This window comes from Danio aesculapii, chromosome 9 (genome assembly GCF_903798145.1).
Source record: "Danio aesculapii chromosome 9, fDanAes4.1, whole genome shotgun sequence".
In the NCBI taxonomy this organism is placed as follows: Eukaryota; Metazoa; Chordata; class Actinopteri; order Cypriniformes; family Danionidae; genus Danio; species Danio aesculapii.
In genome coordinates, this window is record NC_079443.1 from 54,650,293 (window position 1) to 54,664,886 (window position 14,594).

The window sequence follows — 14,594 nt, forward strand, 5'->3', positions numbered from 1 at the left end:
TGTGTTGGTCAATGAGTTTCAGATGCCACTGACTCTTTTATCTTCTGCAGATCTTATGATTTATGTGCAACACGCTCTCATAAACGCTGCATTTAGACTCAGTTTAGGGTTTAGTCTGGGGTTAAAGCTGAGTGTTGGGGTGAAAATAAAAATACACAAACATTAATTGCTTTTTTCTTAATATTACGGAAGAGGACCAAGACCAAGCAATGGTTATTATAAAAGTAAAAAGAAAACATCTTGAGATTAAAGTCATTTCAGGCAAGACAAGTTTATTTCTATAGCACATTTCATATACAGTGGTAATTCAATGTGCTTTACATAAACCGGAATAAAAGGGACGAGTGTATGAAAATAAAAACAAATAATATAAGTGAGAAACAGATAAAAACAGATTAAAATGTGTTAAACCGGCTATAAAAGAATGAAAAGAAAAGAAACACACAATGGTGAATAAAAGACAAAATAAAAATAATAATAGTAAAATAAAATAAACATAATAGTGTGATCTGTGGGCCGTAGCACAGTGCTCATTCAGTAAAGGCACAGCTAAACAGATGTGTGTTCAGTCTTTATGTGAATGAGCCTAATGTTGGAGCACATCTGATCATTTCTGGAAGCTGATTCCAGCAGTAGGAGGCGCTGTTTGTAGCTGAAGCCCGATTCACCCTGCTTTGACTGAACTCTTGGAGTTTCTAGTTTATTTGATCCTAAAGATCTGAGTGATCTGTTAGGTTTGTATTCAGTGAGCATATCTGTAATGTATTGAGCTCCTAGGCCATTTAGTGATTTATAGACCAGTAATAATACTTTAAACTCTATTCTGAATGTAACTGGGAGCCAGTGTAAAGACCTGAGGACAGGTGTGATGTGCTCTGATTTCCTGGATCTGGTCAGAATTCTGGCCGCAGCGTTCTGGATGAGCTGCAACTGTCTGACTGTCTTTTTGGGAAGGCCAGTGAGGAGGCCTTTACAGTAATCCACCCTGCTGCTGATAAAAGCATGAACAAGTTTCTCTAAGTCCTCACTGGAAACAAAGCATCTGATTCCTGCAATGTTTTTGAGATGATAGAATGCTGATTTACTGACTAAAGGTACCAGAGCCAAAGTTCCCATTCACCTTGAGAAGCTCATCTCTGTTACCAAACGCAATCACTTCAGTTTTCTCTTTGTTTAACTGAAGAAAGTTTTGGCACATCCAGCTGTTCATTTCACTACTTGTTGGTTTGTCGTAGCAAAACTTTATTATTACCCTGAACAATCACATAAATGTGACTCTTCTGCATGTTATATACATCATTTTATACATAAAAATACATTTTTATTGCTTGAAATAAAATAAACATTAAATGAAATAAAGAAAAATCTCTCAGGCGCATTGCATTTTAGCAAGTTGCGACTGATCTTTTTAAAACACATAAAATATTTATTTTTTATTACTTGAAATAAAATAAAGATTAAATAATGATTAAGTAATCTTTAAGATCATTGCGTCTCAGCAAGCTGTGGGTTGTTTTCTGTTTAAAATGCGTGAAATACATTTATATGACTTAAAGATAAACATTACATGAAATAATAAAACACAATGCATCTTAAAGATTTAGTTTTTTCATTGTTTTTAATTTGAGTCGTTTTCTTTTTAAAACACATGAAATCTATTTTCATTACTTGCTCTAAAATGCACATGTAAACGTTGTGCTTCTGTAGCTGATGTGACGGCTTGAGTTTGTGCTAATGATTATGTGTGTTTATTGTTTGCAGCAGATGTTCTTCTGGACGTCTGAGCACATTCTTCTGCAGATGCAGCTGTCTTGTACTCGTTCGTTAGCAGGTGTCTGGATTCACACTAATGAACTCTAAACGCCCTTCCACTGATTCACACTTATGATCTACCGTTAGTAATTATGGCAACTTGTAAGTGACGGATATTTGTTGACCTGCAAATGAATATATTTGATACTCATGATGTTTGTGTTCCTCTAATGGAAGATTAGACAAGCAGGTGTGGGTCAAAACACGAGTAGATGATGATGATGATGATGTAGGATTTTCATTTAAGCTTAAGAAATAAATTAAATCAAGGTTATTGTGCAAGGTTTTTAACATTAAACCTCAAAATTCATTTTAATGGCTTAAAATAAAATAACTTGTTTTGTTATAAATGAACTTCTAAGTTAACTTTAATTACTAAAATTATATATATATATTCCAATTAATTACAAAAAATTGTGCTAAACAAAAAAAGGTCTGTAAATGTTTATTAAAAATAATCCAAACCACAGCAAAATTAAAATGTGAAATAAAACAATCTTCAAATTACAACACAAAATAAATAAATATATAAAGATATGCACAAAATATTGAGTATTGACTATTAACTAATAATTAACCATAAATACTTGTATTGCATTAAATCAAATGGTATTATTATTATTATTATTATTATTATTATTATTATTATTATTGTTATTATTCAATAGTATTGCAATATTGGCAAACCCATAATTTATTAAGTTAAGAATGTCTATTTTGGTTAAATGTATAAATGAAATACTGCATGCATAAAATAAATGTGCTGGAAATTTAATTTAGGCTGACCATTGTAATTTTTGCTCATGCTAATATTTAAAAAAAAAAATCAAAGTGGCATTCTGTATCTGTTAATAGTTAAACCAACTATGTAATATTAAATGCTTAACATATTTAATTGTCAGACTGTTTTATTAGTTTATAGAGAGTTCGCGTTTGTCTGTTATACTTGAGTTTGATCAGTTCTAATCTTTAAATCCTACAAATTCACTTAAAGACTAAACTGGCAGTATCTTTTCCCTCATCTGAAAAGGGCTGGTATAATATTAACCATATTATAATTGCTATTATAGACACATATTTTGTTTTGTTTGTATTTGGTTGAAGCTGTCGTATGATTTTAAGTGGCATGTTTGTCTGAGAACCCCATCAGGATTTTAAAGTATAAATCAGTAGGATTTAAGATGGAGAGAGTAACAACAAACTGTCTGAGTAATGAGATTAATAACGCCTGCAGATGATTAGTTTTTATGATCTGGAGATCTCAGTCAGTTTCCTCCAGATCTTCTCAGAAGATGTTGACCATCTGCAGGGTCAGATCATCCGCCAAACATTCAGAAATAACAATCATAACTTCTGAGATGAGATCTGGGGCCTGCTTTGGGTTTTTAGCCTGGTACATTTGATTTTAGTTTGAGCAAACTTATAAGATTTCATCCTCAAGAAGGTTGGGTTGGTTTTGATCAGGTTTTGATCAGGTTTAGTCACCACAGTAACCTGCGTTACAGGAGCAGGTTTTATTCTGGGCTGCAAACCTAAACTGAATCAGCTGTGAGTAAAGTCATGAATAGCTGATGCAATATAGCTACTCCCAGTCTACAAGCATCTTTTAAAAAACATTTTAATGTAGAAATATTGAGTTGAAGCCAGAATTATTAGCCTCCTTTTATATAAATTTACCTCAAATTCTGTTTGACAAAGATTTTTGCTGTCAGCACATAATATCTGACAAGATGTTTGACTAGATACTAGTATTCAGCATAAAGTCACATTTAAAGGCTTAACTAGGGTAATTAGGGAAAAGTTAGGGTAATTAGGCAAGTCATTGTATAACAGTGGTTTGTTCTGGAGACAATCCAACACTAATTTTGCTGAAGGGGGCTAATGATATTGACCTTAAAAGGCTTTAAAACAATTAAAACTGCTTGGCTTGCAGTAGTGTTGGCTTGATGTTAACTTGATAAAATGCTCAACCTGATGCTTATTCCTATTGTAAAACGTGCAGAAACGGTAAAGTGATACAGTACACGATCGGGCCAGTGGTTCAGATTTTTACTTGCCAAAATTTGCACTGTCTACATAAAGTTAATAGCCGTTTCTTAGACACATATTTTAAATAGTGTCAAAAGGCAAACATAATTGTTTACATCAACTTTTTATTCAGCATAACTTTTCTTTAAATACAACTAACAATTTAAAAAAAAATAACAATTGTGATGAAACTACATTTGAAGATTAATAAATAGACAATTTTGACACCCACAGGCATCATCACCAAATATAAACCAGAGAGGTCAGACTTTCTCATACAGAGCCTCATTTCAGTTGTCAAGTTCTGTAAAAATCTATCTATTGAATTAATCAATATAATAACAAATAACGTTGGCTAGAATTCTGCATTATAGGCTTAAATTACAGAGAGAAATAACAGATGAAGCGACTGCAGTCAGATCATGAAGCAGAGCAATGTTGATCTTTCTGTCGAGGTGTCAGTGCAGAAATGAACAAAACAACAGGCCTAATGCAATATATTACAAGAATAAAATATGGAAATGATCAGATGGTAATTTCTGTTAATATTCCCTACAGATAAACAGCTCTCGGGAATGTTTCAGCATGCTTACACTTTCGTATTCAACATGAAACACACATTTACCTGTGGGAATGATGACATCCTGCCCTACTCATCATTCTCTCTTCATATAGCCGGATGTGTGGCTGTTACACAAGCATAATACACTGTGATATAGCCTACTTCGGTAGTTTGTTGGATTGTTTTGCTTTCTCAGTACAATCGATCTGCTCCAGAGTTCATTTCAATCAAGCTAAGACCACCTCATTCAGGTGATCAGACCGATTGATTTGGTGCAGATTCGAGCGTGATTGCTGGATTTACATATGCCAAAGAAACTGCGCTAACTAGGCAAACAAGACAGGTTCCCAAAACTAACGTTTATGTGTGAAAGCACCCTAAGACTGTATTTGCACACAACTGACAAATACTCACAGCCAAATGAAAACTTAGTGACAAGGCAGCACTGGCCCGATCAGGCCAGTAACCATCCTGTCTATACTGTCCCGAGCGTTTCACACGCTGGCCTCGGGTCATCAGGCCGTCCTTATTGTCAAGCCCATAGCTTTTCAATAGTATTAATATGGACAATACTACATTTAAACTTCCAGTAACAATGAAACATGCTGCCGACCGGAAGTTCGAAGCATTCTCCTTGCGCATACACGCAAAGCATGATGGGTAATGTTGCATAGAAAAAGGTCTACAGAGTGTTGCAGAACTTTAATGGCTGCCAAAGAAGAAAAGTTTCCAAAAAAACAAAAAAAAGAACTGAAATGATCTGCGTTTAATATTCTCCTAATATAATTCTGAACTCAAGATAAACATGCCTCTGTTGAGCATAAAATCTACATTTCTTAAAATTGTCATCGCTAATTAAAGTGCTAATAAGAGCAATGCCTTATTAAAGTATACGTTGCATTACGAGGGAATTGCTTGCCTGGAAACATGAATGCAAATAAAAATAATACAAAGGATCTTGTGTGTTAGTCCAGTGTAGCATCATGATTTGACTGACACACACACACACACACGCACACACACACACACACACACACAGAGTTCTGCTGGTGCTGTGTTTAATACGACCAATAAAAGCAGCGGTCCAAGATATTTTTAAGCACTGAAGCAGTGCTGGACCAAGACCACCCCGAACCCTCCTGTTTACTGACTAAACACACACACACACACACACACACACAGGACAACAACAATAACAACACGCGTACAATAGATACACACACACACACGCACATGCACTCACATAAACACCATATATACACATTACACATACATGTGCATACAAACAGATATACGAACATATATATTACAAACACACATAAATACACACACATACAAACACACACACACACACACACACACACACAGGAGGACCAACATTCAGCAGATTCTGTGCGTGCTGTATTGTTCAGCCTCCTCCTTTGACAGAAATGGTGAGAAATAGTTGATCATTTTCAGTAATTATTAATAGTACAGGCTGGTGTGTGTGTGTGTGTGTGTGTGTGTGTGTGTGTGTGCAGATGGTCAGGAGACTGAACGTCAACACACACACTCTCAAAATAGACCCTGCCTTACACCTCACGGTCAGGGAATGCTGCTAAACTCCGTGATAAAATGCTGCAAATGGGTTTATTTTTATAAATGGACTCATGAATTCTTTTCATTTGGTGATTACAGGGTAAACTTTTTATTATTTAAACATTTGTTTAATTATGCAAATGAATCCTATTCTAGTTAACTATGCTCAAATTTGCATACACATCCACAATAAAATTCTGAAGATTTAGATGAAGCCAGGGTCAATGTATGCTTGATCTTGTTGATCTTACAGGGAAAAAGAAACTGTGCACTAGCTTCCATTAGTTCATTTTACTTACTAACATCAGCTAATAATGAACACAACGTGTACAGCATTTATTAATCATAATTCAACATTTACTAGTGCATTATTAACATCCAAACTTTTTTTTGTAACTTGAAGGGCACCTATTATGCAAAACTCACTTTTATGCAGGGTTTAAACCCAGTTGTGTGTCAGCAGTGTGTGAATATCTCCAGCCTCTAATGGAAAACAATAATTAATTATATTTTATTATAATCAGACTTGATAGAAACAGTCTGCAGAAACACTTTGATTGACATTCTCCCTTTGTACGTGTCATCAGAGGGGGAAAACCCCGCCCACTAGTGACCATCTCTCCATCTCATTAGCATAAACAGCAGCCCTGAGTGAGAAGCAGAGGTCTGTCCATTAGCCATTAGAGCAGGGGTGGGCAAACTGGAGGGCCGGTGTCCTGCACAGTTTAGCTCCAACTCTAATCAAACACACCTGCTTTTGGATTTCTAGATCTTGAAGACACTGATAAGCTTGTTCAGGTGTGTTTGATTAGTGTTGGAGCTAAACTGTGCAGGACACCGGCCCTCCAGGACCGAGTTTGCCCACCCCTGCATTAGAGTGTTTAAGCTACTGAAGATAATGTCATCATAGACTAAGAGGATTATTGATTATTTATTTTTGTTTTGTTTTTTTGTAAAGAAGATATTTTGTAGAATGTTTGAAATGTGTAACCACTGACTTCAATAGTATTTGCTTGACCTACTGTGGAAGTCAATGGTTACAGGTTTTCAACTTACTTTTTATTTGAAGAGGAGTGCAAATCTTTGAGCGGGTTTTACTGTCTTTAATTAAAAAAATAAAGTTAAAAGATGTTTTGAAAAATGTTTGGAAATCAATCTCCAATGTCTTCTATAGTGTTTTTTCTACTATGGTAGTCAGTGGTTACCGGCTTTCTGCTTTCTTATTGTTTTCAGATTTCTTATTGTTTTCAGTGGAGGGTGAATCTTTAAGGTGGGTTTTCTGTCTCATTTTTTGAAGAATGTTGTAAACTGGTAACTATTGACTTCTATAGTATTTGCTTTTCCTACTTATGTAAGGCAATGATCTTATTATTTTTTTTTTTAGGGATGGGTGAAACTTTGAGGGGGTTTTCTGTCCCCCCAATCCTACTTCCTTTTTATTTTAAAGAAGATATTTAGAATGCTGGAAACCTGTAACCATTGATGTCTATAGTAATTGCTTAACATACTATGAAAGTCAATGGTTACAGGTTTTCAACTTGCTTATTTTAAGAGGAGAGCAAATGTTTGAGAATTTTTACTGTCTATTAAAGAAAAATTAAAAGAAAAAAAAATTAGAAAAATGTTTGAAAACCTGTAACCATTGACTTGATTGGTGTTTGTTTTCAGTCAATGATCTTATATTTTAGAGGTTGGTGAAACTTTCAGAGGGTTGTCCTGTCACCACCACCCCCCCCCCCCCTTTTTTTTTTTTTCAAGGAGATATTTAGTATTTAGAGTATTTGAAACCTGTAACCACTGACTACTATAGTATTAGCTTTACCTTCTATGGAAGTCAGTGGTTACAGGTTTTCAACTTATTATTTTAAGAGGAGTGCATATCTTTGAGGGGGTTTTCTGTCTTTTAAAAAAAATAAACAATATATTTTTAAAAATGTTTGAAACCTGTAACCATTGACTTCTATAGTATTTACTTTTCCTGTGGAAACGTAATGGTTACATGTTTTCAACTTTTTATTTTAAGAGGAGTGCAAATCTTTGAGGGTGTTTTTCTGTCTTTAAAGAAGATACTTTGAAAAATGTTTGAAAAAACCAGTAACCATTGACTTCCATAGTGTCTGCTTTTCCTTCAGTGGTTACAGGTTTCTAACATTCTTCAAAATATCTTCTTTTATGTTCAACAGAAGAAAGAAACACATAGGTTTGGAAAACACTTGATGGAGAGTAAAAGGTGAGTCAATTTTAAAAAGAAAAATCCTACATTTTGAGCAGCAGAAGCATTTCTTCACACACAGCAGCTGTTTTTCAGAGGAGGACGGATCTTTGAGGGGGTTTTTCTGTCTTTGAGCTCCTCCTCATATTCAGGCTTGAGTTTCACAATCACTTTTCTCTGCTCAGAGTCTCTGCGGACACTGAAGCTCCTCCAGGATCCTCATGGACTTTATTCATTACAGCACAGCTTCACCTGGAGATTCATCACTGGACATTCATTTCATTTCCACTGGCTGCTGCTTTTCTCAAGTGTGAACACATTTATCAGAGGATGCTGTGTGGGATTCTGCTGGATCTTATGTGAAGATTAAACTTTAATAGAAATGAAGGTTCGGATTCACAAGAGCTTCAAGGTGAGTTCACACGTTCATTACTTCGGATATTAATGTGTTGATTTTGTAGTTGTAGAGCTCTTTTATTGATTTTGAAATGATTTATTAAATTGGAAATATCCTCAATGTGAAAGAAATCCAGTCATAATTGAAGACTAAATGTTGAATTAACTGATAAACCCTAGAAACAAGGTATAGGAGATGAGAATTATGATTAAAGTAATTATTTTATAATGATATTAGCAACCCTCCACCCTCTTTTGGTTTGCTCAATTTATATAAGGTTATTTATTGATTGTATTTATGTTAATGCTCTGTTTGTGATATTCATCCTCATTATTTGCAAATAACAATCAATAAAAAGTTCAAATTGTAAAATAATTTTTCTATATGATTCTAAATAATTTGGTGATGAAAGCCCCTCTCATGAGTGTGAAGCACTTTGGGTTTATGGTCATACAAATGCACATTAAATCACATGGCGTGATTCTGATCTTTTTTTTATGATGTCTTTGTTATTGTCTGCAAAAAAAAGTGAATGGATTCCCTGTTAATTTAATGACGGGTCAAATGTAAACCTTAAATGTCATGGATATCACTTTATATATAAGGTGAGGAATAATATAATATGCTATAAATGTAGAAATGTTTTTGATCTGTTATTAATTATGATATTATTTATTTAATTATAAATATTCTTAATGCAAAGGATTTTTGAAGGCTGAATTAACTGATAAACCACCGAAACAAAGCATATAGAGTATCAAAAGTATGATTAAAATAATTATGCACGCTTGTGTTGGTGAGGAAAGACCGCTTCTTATGATATTAAAGCATTTTGAGCCATATGAATGCGCAGTAAAAATGCACATTACATGACTTATATTTTGTAATGTGTTTGTTATTGCTTGCAACACCAAGTTCATGGGTTTGATTCTCAGTTAATTCAATGACTGATCGAATGTAAACCTTGAATGTAATGGACATGGCTTTAAAAATAAGGGAAGAGAATGTGCATCACAGAATAACCAGCAGCTGTTGTGTAAGACCGAAGGGTTTATTATGCAATGACCTTCAGCTGGATGTACATTATGCTGGTTATTATACGGTTACCGGCCACAATATTAACCCTTGCTTGCTGTTCAGATTGACTCTCCTTTGGTTATGTTGGTGCTGTTTTTCCCTCATTGACTTTCATTATAATTATTGATAGCGAAGCCATGACAGCATATAATCATGCGTTCTTTCCTTGTTGGGAAGAGGGACAATCTGCCTTTTTTACTGTTTGTAGTTATCTTTAAAACTAACAGATTAAAATAAATACCTAATTTATTTTGTTTTAATTTCACGAGACCTTTAATATGATCAGTGTTTGCTTCTCCACAGTGTCCTCTGTATCTTTAAATTGCACTTTAATTTTTTCTGTATTCTGATTGGCTGTCAGTGTTTTATCATTCAACTGCTGGGAAAAATCTTTCTGTGTTGATATCGTTCCTCTGGATCTTTATCACTGTGCTATTCTTTCACACTGTCAACCATTTTTATATCTAGATTTGTCATCAGTGTTGCCAGATATAGCTGACTTTTTCCAGCCCAAAAGCGGTGCAAAACCTGCCCAAACGCACAAAATGCCCAAAATATTAGATTGTTTTATGTAATTTAAATGTATTTAAATCAGAAATGAGCCTAGTTACTTTTATTATAAGTTTAACCAAACAGCAACCACCACCGACAGTCACAGACCCACAATAGTGAAATTACAACATAACTGGATCACATCACAACACTGCACTTATTGCTCTGTAGATTACACTACCTATACGCCTGTATTGTAGATTTATTTGTTTAAAGATGATATTAAAATAGTTTTTAAATCTTTGCATTAAATATCCTGTGAAATTAAAGTATTTTAGATGTTAGTTTCAGTCTGTTTTAAGGATATCAATTAGCTAGTGTGCTTCAATGTGTCTGGTGAGCCTAAGAATAATTCATTTGGCAGCTCACGAAATGATGACTAGTTTGACACAACAAGCAGGACACAGGAGTTCCAGCTTCCACAGCAGCTTCATGCAATCCTAGTATGGGTTCAGGTAGATGCATGATGGCGTAAATGCATAAATTTGTCCTCTTTGGTGTTTTAGATTATTTTGAACACGTTGAGGCCCTGCATGTTAATCAGGTGATGCTTCTATGTTCGTTCTTGCTGTCAGTTGCGGGACAAATGATCGATAAAAGTTTTATGATAAACCGCTGTGAGTTTAACTGCAGGCGCTGTGTGAAGCATGTGAACGGGAGTCCGATTTTTGGTATAATTTTCCTTCACCTGTTTGCGGATGGCCTAACGCAGTTTGCACTACGCATTGGTCACTACTTACTGAATGGAGTAAGAGTGCACAGTTTCGTTTTGTTAAAAAAAATTGTAAATAAAATTAATGTTTTAAAACCGCCCACATTTTGTCAAAAAGACATTTTTTACTCGCACAATCAAATTCAGAACCACCCAGTTGGATGAGAAACTCAATCTGGCAACCCTTTGTCGTTATCATGCTTGGTGTGAACGGGCCTTAAAGTCTGCATTAACTCAAAGCTTTATCTTTTCCATATTGTGACACAGTTCCTAGAGAAATTGAATATTTAAAGGGCACATAGGTTTACCCCTTTTTCCAGATTGAAGATAAGTCTTTTGTGTCCCCAGAATGTGTCTGTAAAGTTTCAGCTCAAAACACCCATCAGATTATTGATTATAGCTGTCTGAAGTGTCTGTATTATAGCTGGTAAAACTTTGTTGCTGTTTTTTTCTGTACTGGGCCTTTAAGGCTAGTCCTCCCCGCCCACCGACGTGCCTGTCAGCAGCATGCCTCAATCGCCGCCCTCGGCTGCCTTAGAAAGCAGATCTCACATAACATTTGTGAGAAATACTACAGTAAGAACTTTAACAATCAGTATTTGATGCAGTTTTTTTGTGGAGTTGCAACCATGAGTTACACACAATGTCGTTACAAAGTTCACGCACACACGCAAACACACATAGCGCAGACACACACACAGAGATAGCACACGTTTAGATTTGCACGGTTTTTGCATGCAAATGTGACGGGATACAGGTTAATCTCCACTGCTGTATGGATATCTGTGATGTTCATGTACAAAATAAACCTGATTTAATGTCCACAAACCAGGACTGAAGCGTCTTTTATAATTGTTCTGACACGCGGCTGTGCTGATGAAGTAAAGCTAAGCTAAATCGCTGTAATTCATTACAAACATGCTCTGTTATAAAACATGTTAAACTTGTGAAACTCACTCTTGATCACATTTGATGATGATTGATGATCCTAGCGAACTGAACACACCTTTTATTCCCGGCTGATTTGCGCACATCCTGTCTTGTTGATATGATTATATGCGTTACTACGGAGACATGCTAATGCGTGCCTTTCTATCAATCTTGGTGGGCAGGTTAGCCGCACTCCTACATCAAGTTGCGCTCCATTGGGTCCACCGTTTTAATGTTGTTAAATTGGAAAAAAAAATCATTGTTTATATCACCCCAATATGACGTCTATACACTATACCTACATATGTCTGTCCAAACAGCTTGAAAAGTAGATTTTTCACCATAGGTGCCCTTTAATGCGAAAACAGTGGGAGTGATTTATACTGCGAGCTGATTGGATGTAGTAAAGTAGGCGTTTTATTTAGAAAGATGAGGAAAAGGATTTGAGGAGAGTTATTACAACCTAACAGAGTCCTCCTAGGGCCAGTTTCAGTAAGGAGGTTCAGCCAACTCTGAACTTTGAGTTGATTTATCATTCATTCATTTTCTTTTCGGCTTAGTCCCTTTATTAATCAGGGGTCACCACAGCAGAATGAACCGCCAACTTATCTAGCGTATGTTTTACGCAGCAGATGCCCTTCCAGCTGCAAACCATCACTGGGAAACAACCATACACACACTCATTCACAGACATACACTACGGACAATTTAGCTTACCCAATTCCCCTATACCACATGTGTTTGGACTGTGGAGGAAACCGGAGCACCCGGAGGAAACCCACGCCAACACGGGGAGAACATGCAAACTCCACACAGAAACACCAACTGAACCAGCCAAGGATCGAACCAGCGACCTTCTTGCTGTGAGGCCATTGTGCTACACACTGCACCACCCTGCTGCTCTGAGTTGACTTACAGAGAGATTAAAAACTCTGAGTTTCAGTTTCAGAGCAGCTGATCTGAGTTAGGTCAGTCAAGTCTGAGTAGGCTAATTCAGAGTTAAGGGTGCACACGGCGACTATAAAAAGGCACTATTGATGGAGCGCAGATACTACAAGTCACCATGGCAACATCTGAAAAAAGAGATTAGCATTTCTTTCTCCAGCTGAACTTGATGTGCTCATGCAAAGTTATAGCAAATATGACCAAAGCAACACCACTGCATCAGTGAAACAGAGACAGCGTGGGAAAACAGCTGCCCGAGATGATGCGCAAGTTTACATTTAAAATATTTAAGTATAATAAAATAAGTAATGTGTGATGTTTATTAAAAAGTGGGGAGTTGGCTGTCATTTTGCAGTCATTTCAGATGTAAATGCATTAAATTACAGCAAATAGGCTACTGCAAAGTGTCTACAACAAACCTGACAAAACAAGAATGCAGATAAGCTGAACTCAATGTTCAGTGGAAATGCTTAATTTAAGGGTCCCACTTTAACACACGCTGATCAGTTTAAGATTTGTAAAATTGAGTTTTTAATAGATGTAAAAGTGCACCTGTGTGTCTGACTGCTTTATTGATCGAGTGGTAAAGGCTGATATGACATTTAGAATGTAAGCAGAACTAAACAATAGTGTTTATAGCGAGTAATAATCCCATTAGTCTAGTTACAGTACATGTCCCTGTCGACACAGTGAATTTAAGCTAATTATTCATTAACAAAGGACAAGCCATTCTCGTACGTGACTTTGTTCTTTGTGTGACTGAAATGTAGGCATTAGCTATGTTTACATTTAAAAACGCGAATACAATTTATGTTTATATAGCTTCTCCAGCGCCTAGACTGCAGCTCTGCACAAGACGTTTGGCCAGTGGAGAAATGGTCGTGCCCATCTGAGTCTGGTTCTCTTGAGGCTTTTTTAATTCTTCACTTTCGCCAATTGGTGAAGTTTTTCCCTCTCCGCTGTCGCCTCTGGCTTGCATGGTTCAGGATCTGTAGAGCTGCGCATGGATGGTTTTGCTCTTCAATATTTGGACTCTCAGTAGTGATTATTAAACTGAACTGAGCTAAACTGAACTTAAACACTGAAAACAGAACTGACACTGTTTCAATTTACTGTAATCTTCTATGTGAAGCTGCTTTGACACAATCTACATTGTAAATAAAGGTGAATTGAATATCGCATAACAGATGTGCAAATAAAGCAGCGTTTCCATCCAATGAATCAGAGAGAACAAAATCGTCACTTCCTGATCAACTGGCACCAAATATCAACAGTAAAAATGTCATTTTCTGCGGTAGAAGAAGCTGCGTGACTCTTTTCTTTATTTAATAAATGACTTTCAGCTCAGAAGACAGTATGCTGACACACAATGAACATGTGGTGGTGTTTGAACCCATGAGACGCGGAGCACAGATGCTCTTGACAGTTCTGGAGGTCATTAATAATATAATAACACTACTTCTAAAGAAAGGTTCACAGAGTAAGCTACCATGGAAACTTACTCTGAGTAAAAGTTACCTCTCTTTCAGAAACAGACTCGACTTATACCCTTCTTTCTGTAGTTTGACAAACCTGCCATTTTGAAACGGAAAACCGAGAGTTTTTCCTCATTCCAGGGTTGACATACTCTGAGTTTTCACTTAACCTTCTTTCTGAGACAGGGCCCTGCTCATTATTTCTGTTTGTTGTCATAGCAATGTCACAACTGACAGCTGGAGGGGCGTGTTTAAGTGTGCTAGCCACGCCCAATACCTCAGACAGACGCAAACTAAATATTTAACTGAAAACA